Below are 22,642 nucleotides of genomic sequence, written 5' to 3' on the forward strand. Positions count from 1 at the left end.
CAAACGTAACAGGACATAGAATACATATTGAGACATCTATGGACAGTCAACATTTTTTTTGATACACAGGAAATTTGTGAGATGTACATTATGTAGGTAGCATTTAATAAGATTCAACAAATTATATATGCTAACAACTCGAATTTCCGATAAACTGAGGGAGAGAATACTGATTTGTTGGATCCATCACAACAATTAAGCTATACAAATCCAATAACCACCAGATCCAATAACCAATTAGATCTCACCAGCAACATATTTGACAGGGACTTGAACCCACGACCTCTCTACTGGTATGCAATAGCTCTACCAGTGCACCACGCTATGGCTATATATTTATTTATTTATTTATTTATTTTAAACAGACCATTGTGGCATAACAGGAATTCCTAAAGCGCCACAATGGTCAAAAAATATAACACAAAAAAGAAAAAAAACAAAATAACAATTAAACATAAACATAAATACATCCATACATACATAAAAAATAGCATTTAATAATAACAGATAAAGTAAAAATATCAAATAAAATATAGCATAAGGAATGCCTTGCACCTACAGCCAGTTTCAATAAATATGTAAGAAACAACTACAAATACAAAACATCCCTGTAAGGCCCAAATGGAAGAGAGTTAATCAAAATTTCACTCATAAATCACAATCAATCATGAAAACAATATATATATATATATATATATATATATATATATATATATATATATATATATATATATATATATATATATATATATATATATATATATATATATATATATATGTACATACATACATATATAATATACAAAGTTTTTCTTGAATTGATCTTAAAATTTGATTGAACGAACTATTTAGCTTAACTACGATACCAATCTCTACGACAAACAATTCGTTTCATATGTGTTTGTATTTAAGCATTTTAAATCCAGCTATTCCAATTATACAAACACTGCAGGTTTATTTCTAGATTGAAAATGACAAATAAGACTCAATTGATTACTTTATTGGTTCAATCGTTTCAGTATTAATAATATGCATAGTTTATAAAAATAAGTTAGGTTAAAAGGAATCAGCATTGCAGCTATTACAATGTAATTTCTGATAAAATTATTCCAAATAATTCCTTACCTTATTGTATAGTTTGAGTATATCAACTCAACTTAACCATTCATTTTAAAATAGATTCTTCAAAGTGGAACAAATAATAACAGACATAATTGAACAGAATTTAATTCTAAAGATTAAAATTGTATCACTCAAATCTTCAATATCGAAACCTTTAGATTGCATTAAACTTAGACTTTGTCCAAATCATCAAGAATGTCGTTACTAAATAAAATTTTTAAAGCTTGATAATGTCTTCAAATTATAATAAAAAAAAACTACAGACACCCTGTACGCTTACGTACACATTTTTTGTGTAGGAACGTGGCATCACTTGGAACACTTGTACCACCTGTTGTCTCCAACGGATCCTTTCTACCGTTAATTCCGACTTCCTCTTTCTACATAAACTACCTCGCAATTCGTCCTTGCCACCCCTTAGCCACGCATATAAATTCCTTCCCTTCCTCCGAAGTACACACACAAACATACAACTATAAACACGCCAATTATGCTAACACCCGACCTCTTATCTAACATCGAAAGAGGGGAACGACTTTGAGGAAAGTTCGTTAGCGATTATCGTCCGGTTATGTATGTATTAATATATTTAATTTCGTTCCGATAGTAGGATGCTGACCCAATGGCACATAAGTGGGCTTATCAACGCGTGACTATGCTCGCTGTATTATTCGCTCTGTGGCCAACAACAATGTTGTAAGTACGTGTGCGAACTCCGGGGTCACCGAGCCCGCAAGTTCACACGCCAACAACTGGGCTGAAACATCATCATAGTGGTCGCGTTCGCTTTCAGTACCCATTCACAAATGCCGGTGCAATCGTAGAAAGGTGAAAATGCACTTGCACTCTTCCGCATTCAAGGTCAGGCGTGTTTAAACACACTTGAATTTTCGCGCGGGAAAATATTCTTCGTATGGAATTGTATGCGAGTGCTCACACATGCTAGGTTAGATTATATTGAGTCAAAAATGATATGGCGAACGATCTGCAAAGAGTATCACAGGCATATTGGTACAGTAATCAGATCATTGCCAACCATACATATAAATAGTTGTATTGTATTCATTTAGGGTACCATTTTTCGGCCCAGTAAAAAGAGGGCCTTTCTCTAAAATAGCTCGCACGACAAGATTCGGTTTTCGCCCGGCAAATCAAACGTCAAATGGGTATAAAAATAAATACCAACCCTTACAACCTAATCTTAAATGCATAGGGCCAACCCTAACTTAACCTAACCAAACCTATCCCTTAAATATATATTATAGATATTACGATTACCAGTGAAAATGTAACTGGTGATTTCACTGAAACGTCAAATTTCATTTTTGTTACTGGCACCCCGTTTGACGTTTGATTTGCCGAGCGAACGTTGTCATGCGAGCTATTTTAGAGATGTTAGTTTGACATTAAATGTCATTTTGACACTTGTCGTGTAATTTATTTTACAACCGTACCACAAATATTATATGTGAAACATTTGAAGCCGCTGCATTTACTTATAGTAAGTAAGTTTAAAACCGAACAGGTTTCAACGACTTCAATTGGGGTCGATTGTGTGGGTAATTATGTAGATTATTACTCACATTGCGATCACCCAAAAGACGATTTATGCCATGAAAATCGCGAATACGGAATATTTGGCAATATAGCTCTCGTTAGTATGATGGACTTTTCATCTACCAGATGTTCCGTTATAGAGATTTTAGTGACTTTTGAGCGAGCGCTTTGTGAGCAATAATCACTGAACCGATTGTTTGAATGTCAAATTTTTGTAATTCAAAAATTTGATAGTCAAGATGTTAGGTTATGTTAGAATTGTACAATCTTACCAAGTTTGAATGAATTAAAATTTTAGCTTGGAAGTATTATGTTAACCTCAATTTGGTTTTGAGTGACCAAAGTTAACCTAACCTAACCCGACCTTGGCCCAATTCACACAACACGATCAGTGAGCCATCCCTCATCCACAACCGAAACCGAACCCGAAACGACATCCATCTTAGTCTCGCTTGGCCACCCTCACGTGAGATGACGCCACGACCTTGGGGAGATAGCATTCGGCGTTCGGTCTCGGTGGATGCAGCGCGCCCTCATCCATAAAGCTGGGATGGTCGATGTGTACAATATACCTAAACGGGTACCGCAAGTGCATGGCTGTTTCGGCGTGGCGTTGCGGCCAACGTTCCGTGACCTGGCCAGTGGCAAGAGTGGCAAGGTCGCCATCACCACACCATATCACCACGGACTGCTGCCGTCGAAAGCAAACAAACAGACAGACGAAACGCACTCCTGAGGGCGACCACCCCATGGTCGGTCGTCCGCTCCGATGCAGACCACCAACTCGAACGCGTGACGTCGAAAACGAAACGAAGACGCGTCAATCGTAAAGCCGTAACGGACGTGTATTATCTCATCGGCAGCCTCTCGTCAATGGATGGATCAATGGATGAATGGATGAAACTTTTCCGTTCGAATCCTCCACCATTCTAGTATGACTTGCGCAACTTTCATCCAACCTACATTCAATTGGGGGACCGTTCTATCTAAATATACGTATGCACATACATATATGCATATGCCATTCTTGTTAAGTTAAGATTCTGCGTAACACCGAGAGGCATAAGATTCTGCGTAACATGAGTTGACCTCGATTGAAAAAATAAATTCTGAATATATCTTTAGTGCTGCTGGTCAGACCTGGATATGTGTGACTCCAGGTCGATCGTTTCCTATCAGAGTTTGCCAATTTTCTCTGATTTCATTGTTGAAACGGTTCCCGATTAAATATTGGCTAAAAACCTTCCTACCTACTATGTCACCACTATTTGAGTATGATTAATGAACAATTCATGGATGTCTCGTTAATTTGCGAGTTTTCAGTGTCTCGTAATTCAGCGGCTTGTATAATAAAAATAAAAATGCTGTATTGTTTGTAATTGGCCAGGCCTTCCTGGCCAATTACATTGCATTGGGGTTTACCTGTAAGGCCTTCCTGGTATAAAAATGTAATAAAATAAAAATTAATATTAGAACAGTGATGTGCGGTTGCTCTAGTGCTATTGCCGGACAACAGTCTCGTTCTCTGACAAAAGGGTCTCTCAGACTGTATTAGTTGGGGGTTGGTTTGCGTCATGTAGAGGGCTTTATTGGTTGACTTCTTTGATTTCTAAGGTGGGTTTATATTAATAAAAATTGTTCCATATAAAATTTTCGCTACATTTTCATCAGATCGCTAATTTTACTGCTCGTCTACTAACATTCAACTGATTTCAGAAAATGTTATCCTCTTCCTGTTTTCAAATCAACAGCTATTATTTTAAATCCAAACCAAATTGATATAGGTACTATCTTATGGTGCTTGTGTATGTACATACATATAATATATACCTACATATCATGACCGGTACGAGGGTGAGGCTAGCGAGGCACTTGCTTCAAATGAACTATGGAAAGGGTGTCGAATTGGTATGACTTCATCAATGACTTTTTAAATTTGTAAGTGTGCCAATTTCATTTTGATAACAAAAATTATATTAAATTAAAAACATTCTGGCCCAAATCATTTGTATTTCTTGTGAGTGCGTTTAGCGGTACGTTTGAGTAGCAGATGATCAAATTGGATGATCGATTTCAACAATCTATTCCATATGATGATATTTTTTTATTTTATTTATAGTAGAAATGAAAGGATTTATAGATATTCCAAAAGCGCAAATTAGATAAAGACATGAAAAATTGTAAGACTTTTCTTCGAACAATGACCCATTGAGCTTTCTCAAACAACTGAATTGTTTTTAATGAGCATATTGAATAAGCATAATATTTCATTCCTGATATGGTAATTTTAAAAATATGTTTACTGATATTTTACATAAATACATAAATAGATATATAATTATCATCCCCCCCCCATTAAATTAATATTAGACCCTCCTTTAAATATTGTATATTTAATATCTTACATATTTTCGCTTAATATTATACTTATTGAAAACAAAATACATAGGGGTGCAAGTTATTCCTTTTGCATTAGGTGATGAAATGTCTAGTCCAGGCCAAGCTAAATAGCATCAAAGTAGTACCTATGTATCGTTAACTTTTCAAAGTCATCAGTTTTCCAAAAGAGAATCAATGGAAATTATACAAAACTATCATTTTTATAAAGATGATCCTTTGTTTGTTTCTTGTACACAAAGAAAATCCACAGTTTTCGATTAAAATCCACCAAATTTTGTATATATCTCGGCTTAAACCATAGACTACGAAATTTTCGTACAAAATCGATTGCAATAAAACCGCGAACTGCTATACATATCTACAAGTAAGTATAGGTGGGTATAAACATCGTGGCCTCGAGCGAGCAAACATCGTCCGACGATAAATAAATCCCTCCATCCATTATTGTCTCGATTTCGAACGGTCAGAGGATGATTATTGTATTTTGCATCGACTTCTCTTTATACATACATACATATGTATATATATATATGTGTGCAATACATTCAAAATGCATACAACCTTTGGAAACCTTCGAGCTAAAAACGATTGATCCAGATCACGAGTAACGTTACACTATATTATATTATCACTCCATTGTTATCATCTATTGCATGCTCACAGTAAGTTTGATAAAATGAATAAATTTACTCTAATGCTACACAGGCGTATGTCCACTTGGATTATATACAATCCCTATTTATATTATACTATGAATTTTTCTAATAAAAAAACACACCCAATGTAAAAATATGGCCATAACTATTAAAACACAAATATTTGAATAGAGTCGAGTGTGTCGATGGCATGGTCATAAGGAGCCGACCCGGAAGAGTCAGTCAGAATGCACTTGTTAATATGGGAATAATCTTTCACTACCATCATTATATAAAGAGAAATGCGTCAGGAAACCATCGACGTATTTGATTGGCGTCATTTTATTTTTACATTCGCAAAACTTAAAAAAAGCTATGCAAAAACGCTTACAACTATGTACTTGTTTGTGCCCATACTTTCGATTCAGGTTAAGTTTTCATCAAATATTTTAATCTTTTCGAGGCTTCCTTGTCATCATTATTTAAAACAATTTCCCGAAACTTCTATTAGTTTCAATTCATCTTAAGTTTGCCTCTAAAATTTAAGTCCTTTCAAACTGTTTCCGGTCTGTTATAATTTGTCGGTGATTATTTTGTGTCTCATTAATTTGAGTGGGAACTATCACCCTATTTATGTACAATTATATGAATACTATCTATAATATACACATACATATGTGTTAATTTTGATAAATGAATTCTGTTTGGAAAGCAATTGTTCACTTTTACCATTTGCCCAACGAACCCGCAAGAAACAAATCACCGTAAGCTGTGGTCACCGTGATGAGTTTAGCACAGTTCTTCACAATACAAAACCCAACAACGATCCTCAAAGTGTGCTCCAAAACTAAATTAAATTTTAATAGACTTTCACCTATATGACGTTTCTGTAGGGCAACAACTTTACATATATGAGTATATGTATATATTTTTTTAATATTTATTTATTAAGGATATATTGATGACTTTCGTTAATATATAAATGACTATTGCAATCCAATTTGAATATGAAAATCCGGTTTTCAAATTTGGTATACTATTTCATAGTAACCTGACAGACCGTAGAGTCTACGGTGTAGATGGTTATTAAAAGCCATTTGACGACGTTTTTTTCCAACTTTCATCTTCTATAGAAAAGTCAGCTAGAAGTATATACATACATATACATACATATATAGGTATTCAGGCCAAGAAAATGAAGAAGAAAATAGTAATGCAAATAATGTCGAATTGGTGTACAACTTGAAAAGTGCGATTCAAATCACATGAATGTAATGTATATAGTAGAAAAGTTATATTCTCGGTAAATATATATAATATATGTGCAAGGGAAAAATAAAGAGCAACACGTGGGTGAAAAGTGTGTCTAAGATAGCTATTTTAGTGGATCGAGTGAAGGGATTAAATTTGCTAGAAGCAGTGCTCGAATGGTACCCAAGAAAGCAAGTGAGGTACATAGGTGGAAGAAGTAAGAAAATCACTTGGAATTTGATGGATTGATGTTGCTCAGAGTGTTGAGACGAATAGAAGCGTATTGGAGATACCTTCGACATGATGATAATGGTATCGATGATTCTTAAAAGCGGTCCTCATTTTGAGAAGCGTTTGTTACCGTTCGGATCACGTAAACTTCCGAGACTTCGATGATGACCATACTTTAACGTTGCAACTACTATCTACGTACAGTGCAAATTTGCATTCAAAAAGTAGAACACGTTCAACTATTTTCATGTAAATATATATTTTTAGAAAGTATTTCAAATGTATTTAAATATAGAATATTCAATTTTTTTTTGTAAAATTCATAAATTGATTTCACTTTGTATTTATTTCACCTTTGTGCTTTTATCAGTATTTATTTCAGTTTGATATATTTATTTTACTTGGATTTCGTATTAATTTTGAAGTATTTGTGAATGTCTCTGGTCCCCTAGTTCACAGGTAGATACATAGTAATTCCATTGAGAGTATTCAGAATAGATTTATTAGATTCATTGATTATAATTTTTTTACAAAATATGACCCTGTCACCAACAAGTATATTAAATTGAATATGATCAAACTTTGTGACAGGAGAATAATCAATGATTTTTTTTTTTTTTGTACTCAGCGGAGTTATGGACTGAAGTGAATTAGTGGACCTCATAAATTTTCATACACCGGGGAGATTTACCAGATGCAACTCTTTATTCCACATCAAAAATTATGCCACTAGTTATAACAAAAATTCAACATTACCCAGACTTCATAAACTGGGAAACGAATTTAGCCAATTTGATTTTTTTAATATTTGTAAACATAGTTTAAAAAAATTGTCATAATTTTTCTGATTTATACAAATTATAAATGCATTTTATTTTATTGTTTTAATTAATTCATTTATTTATTCACTTAGTTTTAAAACTCCTATATTTTTTTTTTTTTTCTTATATTGTGTTTTTTTTTTTTTTTTATTGTTCTATTTATAATATTATTGTTCAATGGTCCTTGCGGCCGTATATGTAAAGTAAGTAAATGTTTGTCTGATCATAGTGGCGTATTGGGGTAGCCTGTTAAGCCACTGAATCATAATATGAAAAATAAAATATAATTACTTTGCTTATCAGTATTGATGATTGCACAATAAAATATAATATAATTGCGGTATTATACTTAACGACCGTTTACTACGGGATATGTGCCTTTTATTATGGGCTTAATATTTTTAACATTTTATTATTAAAATTAAATTTCTATATGTAAGTGTACTTGTATGGGTTTGTCTCTTTCTCGCTCGTCGTTTGGTATACGCGTGTCTTTCTCGCACGCACAGATGTGATGGTCGATACACCTGTTGGTTCGGTTTATTGAACTTGAGATTAACGGTCTTTCATGAATGAAACTATTGTCTTTTTAACATTTTAACCGATAAAGTCGGCCATCGATAGCCCGAGCGGACGTTCCCTTTTTGTTTTACGATAGTGTTGAGAATCGTGTTAAATTAACACCCTGCAAACGTCGATTTTTCGCTGTCAAAATATAGTTTCAACAGTTGTTTAAGGTGTTGGTGTGTCTTTGATAGATAAAAAATAATAATTGGATCATTAATTCAAATTAATTTCAGTAAAATTGTTGAATTTAAACTAAATGAATTTACAAGTATGTAGTATAACAATTAATAATACGATTCCAATATACTTTTCTTTTTATTAAAATAATTTTGGTATTTAATTTTATTATTACCAGACAATTAAACACACGACTATTAAAGTCACGCCTACTGAACACTCGACTATTGAACACAGCTACAATTGTTTTGCATTTGAGAACAATTGTAGTACAATATTAGCATATCTTAAAATGTATACGGAAAGTGTATTGAAATATTTAATCATTTGATTCAAAATAAAATTAGATAAAATCTAAATCAAACGGTTTCCTTTAAATTGACTTAAGCTTTCGCGTATTTAAATGCTTGTGCAACGTTATTTTAACCATTACAAAAGTTAAGTAGAGTTTTATCTATTTATTATGAAACCGGTCAATTAAGTTGTTATAAATTTAATCAATAATAAATTAATTTGTTGATATCTGAAGGTTTTTTTTAATATTGATTATTTTCGAGCTAAGAATTGGATATTATTAATAAAATATTATACCGATCAAATTTAATGTTGATGTAAAAATAAGTAAGTTTTATTTCGCCTAGTAATGATCTATTGTCGAGTTCGACGAGGTGCTTTTCGACCGTTACAATTATCAACGGTTCTCCGACATGTCTTCTTCCCCTTTTGTTGTACAAAATTTCAAATTTAATGTTGAAAAAGTGTGTTTCCTTCCGGTCGGTGTCTCGACAGGTTCACGCACACACACATTCCTCGAGAGCTTCATAAATAAAAGAAGAGGGGTTGTACAGCAGGTCAACCGTGTCTAAAATGTCAAGTTACTCGACTTTCTTCATTGTTGAAAATTTCGTCTTGCCAACGGTCGAATTATATTAAAAAAAATAAGTTTTTCAAACCTATATTACTTATGCAATCGATAAAAATTCTCAATATAATTTTTAGATGCTTTTTTAATGTAATTTTTTACACAAAAATCGTCAACAATCAATTAATAAATATAAATCAATTACCCATCAAATTGATTTAATATTTTAAACTTTTCAATGTCGATTTTATTTTACTTTCTATTCGTTTTATATGCACCGTTTGCGGTTTTCAAGTTAAAACAATCTTTATGTTAAATAAATTGAGAACGATTTAAATAAAGCATATTGAAAATGTATTTCACTGTAAATTTTTATACGCGTAATTATGTACATATCGAAGAAAAGAAAAATTACCAAACACTACTGACAATCATATTAAGATAAATATAAATCTAAATTGAGAGTTTGCTTATTTCAAAGACTGCTAAAATGAAATACCTATATAGTAAGATCTTTGACAGAACCTTCAACGAAAGAATAATTCAACTAAAGATATAGTAAGAATAATTCAACGAAAAAACTAAACTTTTCATTACATATATATATTATATCTACTTATCGTTAAAAAGTATTGTTATTGTTATATCTAGTATATTATTATTTAATTTAAAATATTTTCAGTCTTTGAAAGACAGCAATCAAACAAATAAGCCTCATCTATTTTTTTTTATATGTACGAGCTGCTTGTCACTGACACAGCTACGACAAGCAAGTCTGTCGATTTATTTGTACACAAATATTTCCGCCAATGGGCAACTTTGGATTCATTATACATGTTAGATTTTAGTTTAAAAAATTGCAAACATAACATTGCACCGCTTCTACGATTCATTCTTAAATATAACTCGGATAAAACGCACAACGCATGCTGAAAACTTAAAAATTCCGTAATAAAACACCCGATCGACAATAAATATCGATTTCCCGTATCACTTTCGTTGGTCAAACGAGTTAGTCGTTAAATTGCAAACACGCCGTTACTGAACCGTTACCACAACCGCGGAGACATCTCGTCTCGATACCGATCATTTCGCATCCCGAATTTTATTTATATTTGCGTCTACCGTTGAGGAAATATGGCTCGTGTGACAAAGCCGATTCGCCGAGGTGTTGATAAGATGCTAAATTTTGACCTACCCCGTATATCTGAACGACGAGTGAGAGATGAGAATGATTTGTAATGACGCTTCTCACGATGCAATTTTTTTCTCATCACAAATTTGACACTAACGGACACATTCGACTGTCTCTAATCAAACTGCTGTGCTCTTGGGGAACGCCGGACAGTTACAGCTAGTTAAAATATTCGAGTACCTAGTTTTACACGAATATTGGTAACATTTTTGCGAAGGATAAGGTTCAAGCTGTTTTTATTGAAGATTCAAGCTGTTTTTATTTATTTTATTTTTTTAATATAAAATCATGTATAAAAAAAATTGAATGCATTTATGCATTTTTAATTGAAGTTTACGATTGTATGCTTTTTATCATTGAAGGAGAAGAGGATAAATCAGTTGGAATTGACCTGAATTGGCAGTATCTTGATGGTGAAAAAATTTTACTGTCGTCATTAAAAGCCTCATATTTAAAGTTAAATTGTATTATTGAACTGAATTAAATAAAGCGTAATTTTGATATGCATCTATGTATGCGTCATTTTACTACATAAAATATGAAACAAAAATACATAAATATTATAATTGACAAGTGGTAATTATAACTCATGTTATTGGCTATAAACTATATTAAAATCCTAAGCAGTTTCTAAGCAACTGTAGAACTTTAATACGTTTATTTTATAGTCAATAGATATCAAGCATATAAAACTACAGAATCGATTTCAAAGTGAGTACTATGATTGACGTTACTATTTTATTATATTTATTATTACATTACTTTCTTTTAAATATAATTTTCTATGTATATTATAACTGAAAGTGAAATTAAGTATTGAACAAAATTTTACTTCGAAAAAGACCATTGTTCAATTGAATTATCTAAAAAGAATTCTATGACTGTATTTAGTGCTCGTATTTTAAATAGATCAAAAAAATATTTAACCAACTCAATTTGCTGTAATAATGTTCATGCACTTTTAATAACACTTGAAAATATCTGGTATAAGTCGCTTCGATTGAAAGTGAAATTCGTCAATTTGTAATACGAACAATTGCATTGTACTTTACAAATGTAAATTTATAATTTATATATGTCAATATTTAAATAATAAACTATATTAACAAATAAAATCATATCGTTTTTATATTACCGGAAATGTAAAATTTATCTAAACAGAGAAAACGAAAACAATCAAATTTTTCATTACAAAACTTTCACATTTCATATTAAGCATCTTAAACAGAATTATTTTTAAGCATAATATGTATATGATTTCATCATTTTTATAAAATTTAGCCGTGTTATATTCTAATCATTTGATATCAAAAGTGAACTGTATTTTTTTTCAGTACTAAAGTGATTGCATCATTTTTTATTGGATTGCATCAAATATCTCATCTAATAGACCCACACCATGATCAAAATGCGTCATCAGAATCACCATAGACCTGTCCTTCCGTTTAGAGGCGCGTAATTGCGCCGCCTACGGCTACGGCTACTGTTCTGTGCCCGATTCCGAGTATCCATACACCTTTTTTTCTCTCGTTCTCTTTACCCTCCTCACTTTATTTCCCGGTCGGACTTTTTTTCATTATTTTTTGCTCCGGTTATAATTTATTATTTGCCGCTACCGGTATTTTTATTGTTAAACGCTTTCTCATGATCGAGAGGCGGCCGCGCCTGTGGTCGTGCGTGCGCATACAATGGCCACCGTTTCAGATCGGACACTACAACACTCCTATTTATATATAATATATACATGTATATCACTTCGAATTTAACAATTCCATGTTGTGCTTCCGATGTTGGCGATATCGGGAGGATGTGGGTTTGAGGTGTGTATACCTATATATGTAGGTACATACATATAAATATATTATATGTACCACTCGATGCCTTTTGCGGTTCGTAGACCGCAAACGTTCGAAAGATTCTCCCATACTTATCTGCTGGTACTGCGATGAGATTTTAAACATTACGCATTGATAATTGTAATGCATACATACGGTGTAATCTTTAGTATTACATACTAGTACGCGTTCATTCAACAACTGCTTACACATTGGAAACCGCAAAGTGTAGTAAAAGTGTTGGTTTTATACACACCCGCTCGTTAAGCTCTCCATACTAATTTCTTGTGGATATTTCGTATCGCTTTCAGAATCACTTTTGAACTTTTCAGAATCAAAGATGAATGCATTTCAAATGTTAGTATTTTTAAAATAGTATAAGCCTTCACTAAACAATGGAATATATTTCTAAAACTGTTGAATTTTATAACATAAATAATATCAAAGTACAGGTGGTTGATATTTAGCAAATTTTTCAGCAGTTAATAATCATTTCTTTTGTAGTGTCTAATAAGTTTTTACCAAGTAAACTTTTTAGCTACATATGTATTATTATCAATAAATATAGCTGTGATTGTTGTATTAAAAATTCATGATTTGTTTCCTACTTCTAAAATCCAACAGAAAATAGCCTTTCTTGGACAACTGAGTGTGATAAAAACTAAAATTGATTATGAAATGAAGAAAAACGAATGCCTAAAATCAAACACCAACATTAAAAATAAGAAAATTAGAAAATTATTCTGCAAATAAAGTAATTTATTTGTAACTTCATAAATGGATTTCTGTGGTTTGATTTTAAAAGAATAACGAATATTTTTTCATTTCTAAACTGGCTATTTTAGAAACAACAATTTACTAAATGCACAAATGATTAATAATTCATCTACGAACCAAACTTCTCATTTTTTGTTTTGATAATTTTGATCAATATATTTTGTACAAAGACATGCGAATTGACGCTCACTATGCGATTATATTGCGATATTATTTACATACATATATATTCAATAGGAGTGTCTATCTCGTTTCATTCACAAAAACGTACCACCGAACGTCACGTACACATTTGTCGTGGTTTTGTTCCACTTTTTATGTCTGTACCACTCCTGATCTACCACAAGACGATCAGAAATTATCAAATCGTCTATGTAATAACGTAATTTTATAATAAATTGAAACAATTTGTATGTATAGCTTCTTTAAGAAGAGTTTTTGGTACAATAAAATCAAATAACACGATATTTGGATTTAAATATTAATAAAAAAAAAATGTTTTTAAATTATTTAATATATAATAAGCGATATAGCTTGACACTTTCAATGCAATCAGTAAAATTTGTAGTGTAAATTTACATATAATCAAAAACTTTTTAAAACCATGTTACGAACTCACTGTTCTCAGACAATAAATGTTTTATACACAGTAGCCGCAAGACTATAAAAAAAGAATCACAGCTCAATACAACCGACATTCCATACAAATTCATAGCAAAGTATGAATAATTTAAACATATTCAACCGGATATAAGCGTATTGGTAAAAATATATCGTAAAAACTCCCCAATTCTTATTGAAAATAGTGTTTAAAGTTTTCGTCACAACTATTTCCATATAGCGAAGGAATTTTTTCAATGAAACGATTGTTTCGTTAGATAACAAATAAAAAATAATAGTACCTACATACTTTTATAAACATTCACTTTGGTTGCTGTAGAACTTCCGAATTGTATTTCCGGTTTTTTGTATCCACATGCACATATACTCATAGCGTGTGCATATTAAAATAAATTTGATTATCATTACAAAGAAGCCGGTATTTATATTTTAAATAGGAACCAAATTATTTTTTTTGATACATTTTTAATTTAATTATAATATACGTTATACAGCAACATGTTCTAATGAAACACTTTCAAGGACGTGCACTCAAATTACTATTCGATATATATTTTTAAAATATTCAATCAAAGAACATATGTATATATTTTGAGAGCTTTAAAATAGACTTTTTTAACAAATAATTTAATTATTGAAATATTCAATTTAATTTTTTCAATAAATTCTTTATCATTGAACAATCATATATTACTAAATTTGCATTTCCATAGCAACATTTTAAATTTAATTGCTATAAAATATATTTCAACATATTTTCTATTAATTTACATCTTCAAAATACTAATTGAAACGATCATTACAAAGTCACTTTCAATATTTTGAAACAAAAAAAAATGTATCGTTAAAAATAAGTCATCTACGTTACCTTCAAACGAATGTATTCCAATATTTTTCACTCTTGTATGTAAATTCAACAAATAGAACTTTTGCCACAAGTTCTTACCAATCACAATAAGTTTCGGGTTGCCTCTGATGTATGCTTTAAAAATTCATCTAGAAAAGTCGTCCATACTATCCAACCACTTCTATGAGTATTGAACAACATCATTTATATACGATCACTGAATGATTTGAACTCGAGTACGATTTATATACTTAAACGCCATTTCAATTATATATTTGGCGTCGGGAAAAATCGACACAACACTCAAAGGAAAATGGCTTGAGAATTTTCCGACTTGATCGACCATAGGGCGACCATAGCCCATGGCGTGCCACTTCATACTCACATGAACAATCGATGGAGTCAATAACACGGACACTCGGCGCCGGGATGCTGACATCTTCCGCCGGAAGTGACGCCATCTTGCGTGACGTCACGCGGCGCTTCAGCCGCCATTTTGTGTGGTGACGTCAGCGGCCATCTTGCGTGACCGCGCCGCCCATGGCGTCGACCATGGCAGCCATGCGTGCCGCTGAACAATACCGGACGATGCGCACACGTAAGTACATATGCGCCCACTACGTACGCCGCTCGAGATCATGAGCACTCTTGAGAGCCACCATCTTGGATATTTGAGATGAAATGTGCGCCATCGGAAGCGCGAAGCTGTGTTTATTTCTTCTGGAGATTTTGAATTTCCGCGCTCGCCTTTTTACGAGTCGACGTCGACACTTTTTTCCGAGCACTTTCTAAAAGTGCTCGAGTGCCCTACAGTTGAGTTGTCGTTGCTGAATGAACCGTAAAAAATCCGTTGCCTGCCTAACAGTACCGGCTGGTCCAAAACGTGGTATATTATATGTATGTATATGTAGGTATTTCGGTGATTTTCCGCGTGAAAATTCGTGTAAGAAAACGTCAATTAGCATTTAGAATCAGTGCGTAAAACTTTAATCATTATTACCTACTCGTCAATTTTATTTTACTCTAATAGTGCAATTTACTCGAAAGTATTCCAATTACTTTTCTTAGAGTTCGTAATTATTATCATTACTATTAATGGACGATAAGATCTCAACTTTTAATTATGACGAATACTTCTTCAATTAGAAACTATCTTTTGGTGTAGAAAATGTGCTGTCATATTGAAGATTACTCATAATACTAATTTATTTAATACTAATTTTGAAAAAACATGAAATCCAAATCATGAAACGCTTGTTTGTTAAACGCTAGGCAAATGTACAGTTTTTAATTTATAACCATCACATTTGGTATACTATTTCATATTTGATAAAAAAGTGAAGTAGGAAGCATACCTAATTTGACGATCCAATGTAAATTAAAAACTGTAGATTTATATAGGGGAAAAAAACAAAAACAAACATTAGTTTTTATATATTATATAAGTATAATTTGACACTTACCTATATTAGTGTCAGACAAATTTTCCAATATTTTTGAAAATAGCATTTAATATTTTTAATCGATTATGTTATAATGAAATATTTATGAATAAATGTGTGTTTATTCCGAATCAATTTTCAATTAAATGGATTAAGACGAGGTTGAAACTTTACAATTCGTCAAAAAGAGAAAACACGGATTGATAGTAGTAAGATAAAAGGTATATTACCATGGCGTATGAACAAAAAAAGAAAAATTACTCAATACATATACAATACCATATCAAATACATTTCATACAACAAATCTAAATTTATTTAGACAAACTTATATTGTCTTAATTATCCGAACTAATTTTATTACACTAAAAAGCCTAAAAATCTTTACATTTGGATGGCATATTTAAATGAACCAAAAATGGGTAAGGTGAACGGGTTCGCACCAAAGGGATAATCTGGCATCTGATATTTCCTATATACACATACTCTAGTTTTTGTGCTCTGACTCTGTTAGGTAGTATATATTGGTCAATAGAGCAGAGCCGTGGTGTCGGGCCGCGTGTCGAATCGCTCTCACATTTTCACCGAAACTGTTGTGTCACCGCGATGCTGGACAATGGACCCTGCACGACCGCCGAAACACACTCAAGGTGAACACAAGAACAGTATATAACAACAACAACATCGACAAGAATTGACCAAGAGGACTACGGAGTGTCTGATGTGTCGATTCGTCCTGCCGCAAACCAACGGCTTATGGCTCGAAATCATCGTCATTTCAAAGACGTTCGACTGTTAGTTTCGGGATCTACTAAATTAAACATGTGTGCTCAAACGTAGTGTGTATCAGAATTCTTTCAAATCCGTCTACTTCATCATTGTCACCATGTATTGTTTTGAATTTTGACTTCATGCATTTTTTGCATAACTTTGACGCAATACTGCCCATAAGTCACAAGGTTTGTTTATTATCATTGTTAAAAAAAGCATCATTGTTGCCCTAGTCGACGATATAATTATGCAAGGGATAGCTCAGAAATATATGTAGTTCTACGACAGGGAATGCTTTGTTCGCTTTCCAAAAAAATTCTATTAAATAGATCAAACAAAACAATCAAGAAGTAGTGAATTTCAACATCATTCATTTTTTATAAAATATAGTTTGAAAAAGAACCTCTTCCCTTTTAAAAACCGTTTGCTGTCTAATTTGGAGTACCATACGATAATATACTATGTAGATTAAGTGGATGTAGATTTGCAAACAAATATTCATTTATATGTTATAGATTTTACATTAAATATAAAGTCATTATATAATTCATATCAAAATTTAAAAAAAATATTACATTGTTTTCGCTACCATATTTATGATACAACAAATTGACAGGCGAAGATCGATGAGATCCTCTAATTTGTATTATTTGTATATATTAAAATATATATTTTACATATTTCTGAAGGTTTCCTGTCCAGAATTAAATTCAATGTCGATTTCCGACATTAGCGAATTGGAAGAAAAAAAACCACATACGTTATATGTATACACAAACAACGATAACATCAGATTTCACTAATAATAATGTAATCGCATTGCATGCAAATGGGAAGTTTCGACTTGTTCGTACATGCCAAAGTCGTTTCCTAGTTTGAAAACCGTGCAAAAAAATACACAGTGTTTAAAAAAAAGTATACCTTCTACATAAACGAACGCTGGAAAATTTGAGCGGTCGCTCTTCGACGATGTCGTATCCGGTGCAGAATTGACTCAAATTTAAACAATACCCGATGAAAAAAGGTCGAAATCAAAGCGTGAAAAATTACTTTCGCAGTAATAATATTATAAAGTGCTTGTTTTATTTATTTTTTTGTCGGGATTTGAATAAAGACGACACCCAAGAAGCGGTCGTTTCGCGTCGATATGATTTTATGCAGTGACCGATCAGATCGTTTAGTTTCGCCCTTTTTGCCGATTTGTCTCTTTTTTTGTTGTTGTTTTCTTTTGTATCTGTTGAAATATGACGGTGCAGACTTTGAATTGGTGATGATCTATCTGTGATGAAGTGTCGCAATGTAACAATATTTTAAATAAATTGAAGCAGTGTTAAAAAGTATGGAGTAGGTACGCATCATCGAATAAATGTGTCTATTGTTAGGAAGATTTAGCGTGTGATTCTTCGTATTGTTCAATATCTCTTGGGTTTTTAGATAAATTAATTTGATTTTTTATTGCATCGACTTCCAATTTTTCAATTCTAAACGTGTAATGTGTAAACGTGTTTCCATGCAAAATATACTTACATATGTGTATATTGAGATTAACATTTATTACACCTTTTTTTCTATAAAAGATTATTTCAGTTTATTAAAATCATAATCAAACAATCACAAAGCCAATCATTAATTTGTAACGAGCTCGCGAAAACATGCTCCTAAAAAAAATCAGCTTAAACTTTTTTATGTTCTAAAGAACACAATTTAATTATCAAAAAAAATTATTAATCTTACGCTCAATATTTCATGAGAATTTATTCACGATCATTCTATGAATGAATCGCTAGTTTTATATATAATATACGTGTAGTACAATATAAGCTAAAGTTTCATCTTTAAAATTTAATTAATGAAGCTCAATATGCCAACACTATTGCAATACTTTTAGGAATTGATGTTAAAACAATAGGGTAGTACAACGCCAAAGTTCAATCCAATGTATTGACTTTCCTTGGCTGAAATTCGGGTGCAGATTCTTCTACATTTAGCTTTGCTTTTTTGTTTCGCGATAATGAGCGATTCAATCGAACGAATTGAAATCTATGTACATACACATAGGGGATATTTCGAATCAATTTTGATTTAATTTTCAGATTAATAGTAAGAGGACATACCCGAAATGTACCAATGCATCGGTGCATATCATCGCTATCAGGTGTCTATTCTGATTCGGTTGAAGTGTCCATCTGAGCGTGGTAGTCCGTAACATTCGAATGCAAATTTTCAACGGCAATTTTATATTTATTTAACGCCACCTCTAAGCAGAATGACCTGCCGACTTTTGTACTTAAACCTCCATTTTTCTAATTTAAAATGTTATTAAGTCGGCGTCTTAATTCACGACCGTGTCAAAGCGATATTTTTCTAATTGTGGGCGTCTCTATGGATCACCTGCCAAAGCGAAGGCTTTTCACGCATCGGTGTCTTTCTTCAGGGAAAATTTAAATACGATTAGATAGATAGTTTTTTTTATTTAAATACGATTCCCACACTGACCGGTTCGTTTGCTTTTGAACCGCTTCGAATTCATGTCAAGATTTACCGACGTTGCGAATTGATTGATGTAATGTTAAATCGATCGCATTCTATTTGACTTTAGTCAATATTGAACAATCTTAATAATAAAAATTACCCTCTTACTATAGTGTTGATGTTCAAAAGTCGAACTATAGATAGTGCGCAAATTTCTTGTTCTTTTAGAACAAGAAATTTTTACACTATATATAACTTTTTAAACACATAGAATGATATTTGTATATATCTGCGTATGTTTGTACACATACATAGGTATAATAATAAAAAATAATTTAAAATACAAATTAATCACTTCTTAATCATTAATATGACATGGTGATCAAAATTGGAATTAAATATGAAGTTCGTAATTTTTATATTATTTTAATTTCGACACATTTTTTTTCTTTTAAACGTGATTTGTATGAATTTTTCATATGTATATAATAATAAAAAATTCTGAATACTGAAAATAAAACAGTTTTCACACTGTGAATATAATGGAAAGTAGACTTATGGATAGTTTCAAAAAAATTTGAAACTTCCGTATGCGTTATGATCCGACATATGTATTTTATCCAAATTTTGATTAAAAATTATTTTATAATTTACATATGTATATAGTACTCTATTTAATTTGTTATTAAATTCCTACAATTTATCTATTTACGAATATAACAAAGTGAAAATATGATATTTTAGGTAATATAAAATTTTTATATAATATTAATTTAAAAATACAATATTAACCTAAATTTGTATATTGGAAATCAGTTAATTTTAAATTTGTAATTCTTATTCTCCTATTCGATTTAAAGTTCTTTAGATTAAAAATATACAATAACTTTATTATTTAAGCATTCGTTTTCATACATACGCATGATAAATGATTTTACTATATTAATTAATTGCAAAACCTTCCTTTGATAATAGTTAGTTTTATATAAATTAAAACTATAATATAATAAAACATTCCTACAAACGTATTATAAATAAGGACTGAATTTAACAGTCAATTAAAACGTTATTTATCACCCTATTACTATTATAACGTTAACCCCTTAAACGAGCGCACGCACGTTCAACCCCTAAATTATCCATTCAAACATTTAAAGAGAAGCCTCAAAAACCTGCCATGTGATAAATATGAAGCGAGTTTAATTTTTAAATAGTTTTTCAATCAAACTTAACGATCGAAAATACTGCAGTAATAACGTATTGAAGTGAAATTTTAAGTTGCGTGTCACTTGTTCGACGATTTCCCCTCGACATTTAATATCATTACGTATGTATTGTAATGCGGGGGTCAAACTAGAATTAATTTAACGGCTCCTGAACACCACTTGGGGGTGGTAAAGTGGTATTTCAACCAACAGGTTGGCAACAAAGCAACAGGTAAAATTTATTCCGGATCGAATTTTGTGCAACGAATAATATTCCAAATCGTGAGTGTGCCGTTGTTGAAATGTCGATTTTTAACACTTCGACGTGAAAATACAAATAATTTTTCACGTTTTTATTTATTACGTAGTTACAACAATACAAATAACGTTACGTACATTTTTTTACACTATAGTAACTACGGAAACTGTGCGTGATATTTGTAACAGAAAAAGTTTGATTCATTCGATGAAAGACGCATTGTTAAGATCAAATTGAATCGATGAATACTATAAATAGGTATAATAATATTATATATAATAATACATTATTTACATTTGAATATAAAAAATCATTTAAATTATAATACGGATCAATGTTGAAATATTATAATATAACTATGTATCAACTGTATAATGCTTTTTCTATTTAAAATAATATGTAAAATATTTTTTTAAATCATTTATACATACCTGCACATAAATACATACATATATAAAGGATTGTAAATAGGTTTTTGAGCTCTTTTTCCTATTATGCTTTAGATTAACATTAGAATAATATAATACTGTAATTACTAACCAAATTAAATTAAAATTGTAAAATAGAAAATGATCAGTAGATCAGTAGCTATTAAAATAGATATAAGATGTATTGTGAACATAATTTCGTAATAATAAAAAGCATTTAAAAATCAAAAAAAAAAATACATATATAATCTTTATTATACTATATAATTTTTGTATAAAATAATAAAATAATTCTTACCATGAAATGCTTCGTATTAATCTCGAGTCAAATTCAGATACTCTGATTAAGCACAACACATATTTTAAAAACACAACAAAGTCACTATTCGATGATCAAATATATGTATATAATATTATTAAAATTTCGTCAACGTTATATTCGTGCATCAGATTTCCAATTCGAAGGTTATTTACGATAAAAACGAGAAATCGACCAAAAGAAACATAAAAACACCCATACCCTAGTTTTCTTTACATTCGAACGGAATAGAATCTAACAAGAATCAAATACGAATCTGATTTGTATCCCAGGCAAAGTACGACACTCACTCCACCGGAAAATCGAAAATGAAAAATTGATTACGGCAATATGAAAAGTTAACACAGTGCATGTAAGTTTAGGTCGAGTCGCGCGCCCGCTTTTCCGTCGCGTTTTCTCCGATGCCGTATATCACAAGTTTGCGTGAGGTTTTCCGCGGGGAATTTTCACACACATTAAGCGAGGGATGTGCAGATTATTTTAGTTGGGAAAATTGTGTGTGATGGTTCACCTCGCGCCGCCGGTATCGATCCGAATGTGGATCTACGTGATGGTGAACGGTTGGTCGATAAACGCGCGTGCTGTTGCGCCGGCGCGCCGCGCACCAATGCGCCAATGTGGAACGGGAAGTCAAGCCTGAGGCATAACTAGCGCCCCCTGTCGGTAGATCCAACCGACGATAAATACTACCAATCGACATTGAGCAGATCGTCGATCCCTGGATCGACGTCTTCTAAAACCTCACTGGCAAAAGCAACCCTCTGCATCCATCCAAATACATATGAACATATGTGAATGTTAGTTCTGCGAAATATCTCGTAATTTGAAACCGTGTAAATATGAAGATTT

The 22,642-nt window shown here is 31.9% G+C and overlaps 1 protein-coding gene across 2 annotated transcripts in view; it reads right to left on the bottom strand.

Annotated features, from left to right (window-relative positions):
- sv (paired box protein shaven) overlaps positions 1–22,399 on the bottom strand; it is a 108,703-nt gene extending 86,304 nt beyond the window's left edge. For both annotated transcript variants that reach the window (XM_077432284.1, XM_077432283.1), the window contains exon 1: positions 22,305–22,399. The gene's annotated coding sequence lies outside the window, so the exon portion shown is untranslated. The remainder of the gene's footprint in view (positions 1–22,304) is intronic.
- Between the last annotated feature and the right edge of the window lie 243 nt (positions 22,400–22,642).

This window comes from Arctopsyche grandis, chromosome 6, assembly GCF_051622035.1.
Source record: "Arctopsyche grandis isolate Sample6627 chromosome 6, ASM5162203v2, whole genome shotgun sequence".
Taxonomy (NCBI): Eukaryota; Metazoa; Arthropoda; class Insecta; order Trichoptera; family Hydropsychidae; genus Arctopsyche; species Arctopsyche grandis.